The 7,545-nt window shown below is 39.9% G+C and overlaps 1 long non-coding RNA gene across 1 annotated transcript; it reads left to right on the forward strand.

Annotated features, from left to right (window-relative positions):
• The first annotated feature begins 4,966 nt into the window (after positions 1–4,966).
• Positions 4,967–7,113, forward strand: LOC306643314. The gene is made up of 3 exons (XR_013758888.1): positions 4,967–5,011; positions 6,763–6,851; positions 6,954–7,113. It is a non-coding gene; the product is annotated as an uncharacterized lncRNA (long non-coding RNA).
• The last annotated feature ends 432 nt before the right edge of the window (positions 7,114–7,545 follow it).

Consider the following 7,545-nt stretch of genomic DNA (forward strand, 5'->3'; position numbering starts at 1 on the left):
ACTATCCCTGTTCTTCTTCATCAAGGAATAACTGACCCTGCCTTCAAACCACTGGTCATCATCTCACCCCTCAGTGTGCCTAGAGTTCTGGTCATTGTCTTTTCCATTGTCTTAACTTCCAAACTCCATGACCAGGACATGGGCTTCACTAACTCATATATTTTCCGGTTTATTTTACTTAGCTGTGATCGCATCAAGCTGGTAATTCTGCATTCAACTATTTTTATTCTATTGATACTTTGAATGATGACATGTTTAGTGATATCGAAATGCCCTTAGAAGGAGGGACTCAGAAAGACGGTATCTTTTCAGAAGACTCGAACTCCAACAATCTCTACATGCTAATTGGACAAAAGAAATTGAGTTTTGGGAATCACTGTTTCCTAAGGCAAAGGAGATGCATCTTTACATTGGGCTAGAGACCCTCATTTGCCATTCCATGTCAGAGCAGTTTGCTGTAAAAACCAGCAAACTTTATTCCTGATCAATGCTGCTCAACATGATTGTGTGAATCTGACTGGATCCTCCACGCCCTCTCCAGTGTCATACTGAACCATGTAAGGGGAGGGATGGATTCTCGTCGATGACGAGTTGGAATAGTGAAGTGTGCTGGTGCCATGATCCAGTTTCTGACTTTGGTCATGTGGAGAGTGTGGTAACTTCTTCCTGCCTTGATAATTATATAAGTAACGGAAGAACAAGGAGTAACTGAGTAACTTAGATGACTTAAAGAGCAAAGGTTTTTTTTATTGTTTGTTTGCTTTTTTTTTTGGGTACCAGGTATTGAACTCAGGGGCTCTTGACCACTGAGCCACATCCCCAGCCCTATTTTGTATTTTATTTAGAGACAGAGTTTCACTGAGTTGCTTAGCGCCTCACTGTTGCTGAGGCTGGATTTGAACTTACTATCCTCCTTTTATTCTAGAATGAGAACAATGTTTTATACTCAGGTAAGAAGATACATTATAATTTTTTTAAAGACATCAGATTAGAAGACTTGAGTTTAGTTCCTGGCTCTATCTCCAGGAACCTGGCTATTTGGGACCAGCCAACTCTTTTGTTTGAGCCTCAGTTTCCACATCTGTGAAATGAAGGTTTGATAAGACCAATGGTTCTAAACCATGGGCAAACATCAGAATGACCCAGAGAGATTGTTGTGTTTTTTCCATTCACAGAGATTTTAATTTAATCGGAAGAGAATAAGGTCCAGAATTAGGTATCAAAACAACATTCCTCATTGTTGTAATGTGCAATAAGGGCTAGGTGACCTCTAAAAGTCTTTCAATGACAATGACAGTGAAAGCATTGCTAGGTATTAGGCAGAACACTATTTTAGTTGTGGCAGAAATACAACTCAACTCAATAAGGGGGAAAAATTAACAAATGGCTCCTGACTGCAGGTCTCCCTTTCTAATCATAGTTGAACTTTGTTTCACTCTTTGGATTGATATTATTTTTTTCTGTGACATGATTTGGATTTCTCTATGTGCAGCAAGTTGGCAGCCCTGAGTTCACCTATTTCAGTTTCTCCAGTGGAAAAAAGAACTGCTTCCTATTAATATGGATGTATCAATTCCATACAAATACTGTTTGACCTTGCTTTCCCCCTCTCTGAGTTGGGTTATTGACTGACATTCCCTCTACTTGGGGGTCATCACAATGTTCCACTCAGACCTCCTTTTCAGAAAACCTGCTGTAAAGGCATAGATGATTGACAGCCTTCAGCTGCTATAACTAGTGATTCCGCTATATCATTTGTATTAGGCTGTTCCCAGTCTATGACCAGCACAGTGAGTGTGGTCAAACCTAGCCATTGCTGCCTGAGGAGGGACTCCCCTAATAAGCTCTCAGGAGTTCAGAGAACCCCACTGGCTGGTTGAACCCCTTGTATAACTGCATTAGAGTTATACAATGGATCCTTCCTATCCATTTTTCCTTTTCTTTCTTCTTGTATAGGTATCAAACTCACATTATGATCTCAATGAAGCTTTTTCCTGCTTATTTCTTCTTTCTTCCTCTTTATCTTATGTAGGTATTTCCTCCAGTAAATTTCTTGCTTTCTATTCTTGGCTTGGCGTTCACTTCTGGAGGACCTGAACTGATGCAGACTAAACCACATGGATTGGGAATGAGATTGTTCTCCTGAGGAAAGGATGTCAGATGTTCAAAAGAAAATACACCTCCACTACAGGATGCAGCTTAGGACTCTGTCTAGTATAGGTCACTCAACAGAGCAAGTGCCAACGTATAGAATGACGAGACAGGTTCCAAACCCTTAGGTGTCCTCTAGGAGATGGATATTTCCAAGGGTTACTGAAATCCCTAAGGGTCAAGACGAAGGCATGGTGTCTGATTGTTGAGGAATTTATTAAAAGTAATTAATCTAAACGCACAAAGTTGTTCCATGTGTCACTTTGAGCTCCCTCTAGACATTAGCATAGAGTCATTTGTTTTATTAATATTGCACTGTTCATTTGATATCTCCAGGGCCCATTTTGCTTATTATTTTAAAATTTTAAAAACACAAGAATTATAGCCTCTACTTAGTCACCACTGGGAACTGAAAAGCTACTACTCTACTATTACTGCTCTGTCTCACACACATAAACATATAAGTATATAATTCAGATTTGATTTTAGTGGTTATTTTAAAATTCTATTTTTTTCTTTTCTCTTTCTCTCCCTCTTTCTTTCTTTCTTTCTTTCTTTCTTTCTTTCTTTCTTTCTTTCTTTCTTTCTTTCTTTCTTTCTTTCTTTCTTTTACTGGAGACTGATCACAGGGAGGGGCACTCTACAATTGATCAACATCTCCATCCCTTTTTAATTTTAAATTTTGAGACAAAGTCTCAATAAGTTACAGTGGCTGACCCTGAACTTGTGATCCTCCTGCCTTAGCATTCCAAATTACTGAGATTATAGGAAGGTACCATTGCATGTGGCTTTAACAATTCTACTTTTAAAGGGGAATTTCATCAGGGATCAAGGCATGAGAAACTTTAGTGGAGGAGAATTCCCTACTCCTTAAGCATTACACGCAAGATACTGACCCTGGGATGCCATTGGTTGCGTTCATTCTTTCTTTGGGGGAAGTTAATTAAGAGCCTATTATCGACATATTAGTATTTCTTAGAGGGTTACTTTTCATGAGATCATCCTTTATAAGCTCTTCAGTGTGAAGAACTCATCAGCTCAGATTTCCAGCTGGGAACTTGGTGAGAGTGGAGTGAGAAAGAGGGAGCACCATGTCTGTGAATTTGGGGGTAAGGAACAGAAATGGCTGGAGCATGTCTTACAGTCTGCTTGGAAGGAAGGCCACCAGAGTCAGTGGTGCAAACTGTCAGGCTACCAGGCATCACTGGAGAAGCCAGGCTGGAAAATGGGGAGATCGAAGAAGAAATGAGGAAGGACAAAGGCAGAGGTTTTTTACTTTCTGAATCTGCCAAGGGCCTGGCTTGGACTGTCTCCCTTTGCAGAAAAATGTGTGAGAGGTACAGTGACATTCTGAGAGAACAGGTGGTCACAACCTCCCCTGAATCTCTCTAGCCAGAAGGAGGTTAACGTCCAACCCCTGGTGAGTCCCACTCGATTCATCAGGCAGAGCGGGATGATCGGAGGATCTGTGCCAACCCTCCCGCCTGGCCAAGCTGTGAGACCAACTGTTCCTTATTTTCTAAGCATTGAGCTGCTTCTGGACTTTGCTTCTTTGTTTAGGAAATGGATCCAAATTCCTTTCCTCTGGACTTGCTTGATCCCCGGGCCTGAAGTCAAGCCAGCATTGGCTATTAGCTATTCTCCGAGCCACACGTTTAGTAATAACCATACCACACATTTATGGGTTCACTTCTTATTTTCAAGGGCTGCTGATCTGACATTTAAAAACAAATCTCTACATTGAATTAGGCAGGTGTCACCACCTGTTTGACGAATATCAGTCCTGAGACCTGGAAAAGTTGACAGAAAGCTGGTGTCAGAGCCAGGAGTCTGACTTCAGCCTCTTCCTCTGTGGTCCAGGGATCTCAGCGGGCTACCCCTTGGGAAGAAAACCCAGTCTTGCTTTCTATTGGGCAAAGTCTAAACGCCTATGGAACTTTTGTCTTCAGTTCTTCATTCTACAAATAAAGGAAAGCTGACATTAATACGGTAGGGAACAAGGCCACCCACATGATAGGTGGAAAAGTAGGAACTTGTAGGAGCAGATGGTTATGCCTGTGATTTAATAGGAGGAACATGAGAAATAGGAGCACAAGAAAACCTGGATTTTATCCTGACTTTCCAATGAATCAGCTCTGTAATATTTTTAAATTCACTTATTCTCTCTGAGGTTTGCTCTCCTCTTCTTTTAACCAGAAATTAACACTGCCATGTGTATTTTGTAGGGCTGTGAAGATAATTCAATGAAACTGTGAAATAAAACTGCTGTTAAAGTCATAAAACTTTTCAAATTATGTTTATAATTTGAATAGAAAGGTGTTTTTTGGTATTTTAATTATTTGCACGTAGAAAGACTAAATATCTACTGGAAGAATGACTGAAGAAATGAATGGATTATTTGGCACTTTAGAACACCTTATCTCTTTAAAGAGCTCTTGGAATCTTTTAATTTCTCTAATCTTTTCTTTTGTGTTATGTCTTCTTGATTAAGGAAAAAATTGTTTTTTTCCTCTTTTCCTTTTATTGGTATCAATCTGCCAAGCACAACCTTGACCCCAAAGGTATGTGTTTAGTCACAAAGAGCTATTCATGAACCCTAAAATTAGCAGTGGCAGACTCTTCCCAAGCCCCAAATGCTGAGAGGGCTTCCTGAATCTAATGTTTCCCATCCTGCTCTTTCCTCCACCAACAAGAAAATTTGTTGCTCCAAGTTTGTCAATAATGAAACTCATGGGCAACACAGGGAACACAATTATTCAAAGAGCCTTAGAGTTAATCAGTTGCTGGGAGACCATCTTAATCACCTTCCTTGTTCTATAGTTGCAGATGCTGTGATTCAGAGGACCAGAGAGCCTGCATGGTACTCACACATCCAGAAAGCATAAGAACCACTAAGATCCAAAGATTTGGATTTCTTCTAATTTGTAATTCTGAAAGAAGACTGCAGAAAAGGAAAACTGAAGGAACCCTCAGGATTATCTGAACTTGGTGCTATTTTTAGATGGAAGGGAAAGTTTCAAAAGGTCTGTCTCTGGTATCCACACCTCCAAAATTCAAAATACTCTCTTTGAAAAGTTCTTCATCCTAGCCACAATGCTCTCTAGTGCTACATCCTCTGGAAGCTCAACTACGCTATACTTCATTATTTTCCCGATTTACACTGTAGAGGACTCCAGATTTCATGACCACCTTCTTCTTCTTTGACCATTTTTTAAATGTTTGGTTTCATAAGAGGGTGAATTCAGTTGAATTGTTAGTTACCTAGCAATTTTACTGAGGAAACTTGTACCTTAATAATCCCAATTATGATGACTGATGTTTGAACAAACTGGAGCAGACTGGGACAAGTGACCATATTGCTAGTTTCCAAGAAGTTGAGCCTTTCAGTGTGCAAGCTAGCACAAGAAAATTGCAAATTGTTTTTTAGGGAAGTTTGGGTCTTCAATACCAATTGCACTTGCAGGAAATTTGTAGAAGTATAGGTGCCAAGCAGACCATCATTTCCCAAGTGACCAGGCATGGTCAAGGGGTCAAGGGCAGCTCTTTCCTCTTTGCACTCAGTGACTTGGTCAACATCTTTGGTAACTCATTAGATAATTTTGATTTTTCCTTTTACAACACATACTCCTGGTTCATACTAAAGTATGTACACGGCACCAAGAACGTAATAATTTCAGAGATAATAGATTGTTACTTTGGAAATGGGTAATTTTAAGACGCCCAAGGGAAGACTCCAAGTCATAACCAGATAGTTGACCTTTGTCATGGTGTGACTTTGATATAGTTCTTATGTGTATAAAATAGAATATAAATTATAATATGCTTTCATATTTATAATCTTTCAGTAGCATCCTTTCTTTCATTAACTTATTAAATAAATTTTCTTGTGTTCTTAGTATGTACTGTGCACTCTAGATAAAAATTTTACTTATCAGGTGAAAGCTTTTCCTAATGTAAGTGGGTGTGATGATGTATGCCTGTTATCCAGTGACTCAGGAGGCTGAGGCAGGAGGATTGCAAGTTCAAAGCCAGCCTTAGCAACTTAGTGAGGCCCTGAGCAAGTTAGTGAGATCCTGCCTTAAAATAAATATTAAAAGGGCTGGGAACTTAGCTCATTGGTAAAGCACCGTTTGGTTCAATCCCCAGTACAAAATAAACAAACAACCCCTCCCCCAAAATCAAAACAACAAAAAGCTAAGGTCAGCAATCTTGAACTTATTGCCAAGACTTATAGTGAGGATGAGGAAGTTTTCAAAAAGAGGACTTCAAATTTGGAAGGTGGAGAAACCAGAGACAGACCTTCTAAAATTTATACTTCTATCTAAAGGTGATATGGTTTGAATGTGATTTGTTTTTATCAGAATTCATGTTGAGGCTAATTCCCCAAAGTAATAGTAAGGAATTAGTGGGGACTTTATAGAGGGCAAGTAAGTCATGGGATCACCACCCTCATGAAGGGACTGATGCTGGACTTGAGAAGGGGTTTGGGTGTCACAGGAGAAGATTAGTTCTTGCAGAAGTGGTTTTTATGCAGGGGCAAATTTGGTCCCTCCTGGTCCATCTCTGGCTTGCTCTCTTACCATATGTGTTCTCTTACATATGTTCCTGCAGGTGATGCTGTTTGCTGTGTTATGACACAGCCCAGGGACCATCTCAAGATGCTAGCACTATGCTTTTTGAACTTTCCAGCCACCAGAATTGTGAGTCAAATAATTAATTTTCTTTATATATTATCCAACATCTGATATTCTGTTATAGCAACAAAATGGTCTAAGATATATGCTATTTTTTTTCTTTTGCAGTGTTGGGGATCAAATTCAGGACTTTGTATGGACAAATGATGTATTAAAAATTTTTTTTGTTGTTTTTTTGCTTTGGTGGAACTGGTCATCTAACCCAGGGTCCTGTGCATGCTTAGCAAGTACTCTACCACTGAACTTCACCCCCAGCCCTGCAGTTGAACTTTCTGAGATATCTCGTGTTGGGTCTCCTGACTTCTGTGACAGGTAGTGTGTTCTCCTACCATGAAACAGGCAATAGGTATGAAAGAACCAGGCTTGGATTTGAATATCATAAAGTAATAGTGTACAGTAGAGAATTTTTCACTTTTTATTTGTCATGTCAATTCTAATTGTCCTACATCCATGCCATTCTGATTGACAATTATTTGTACTTCACCTGGTTATGACCCTGTCCCACTTCAGCCTACTTTGTCTTTAAACAGAAATAGCTGCTCAGCATTGGGAACAGTGTTGACTGGAACTGCTTCAGCCTCTTTGGTTCAGGTGTAGTTTATTCATTGGTTGACCCCTTTAAGTGTGCCCTGGGATCCAGCCCCATCTATTCCAGGCCCTGGAGATGGGTCAGAGGGGTTGCAAGGAGAAAGCAGTGTGC

Source organism: Sciurus vulgaris, assembly GCF_902686455.1.
Source record: "Sciurus vulgaris genome assembly, chromosome: 13".
NCBI classification, from domain to species: domain Eukaryota; kingdom Metazoa; phylum Chordata; class Mammalia; order Rodentia; family Sciuridae; genus Sciurus; species Sciurus vulgaris.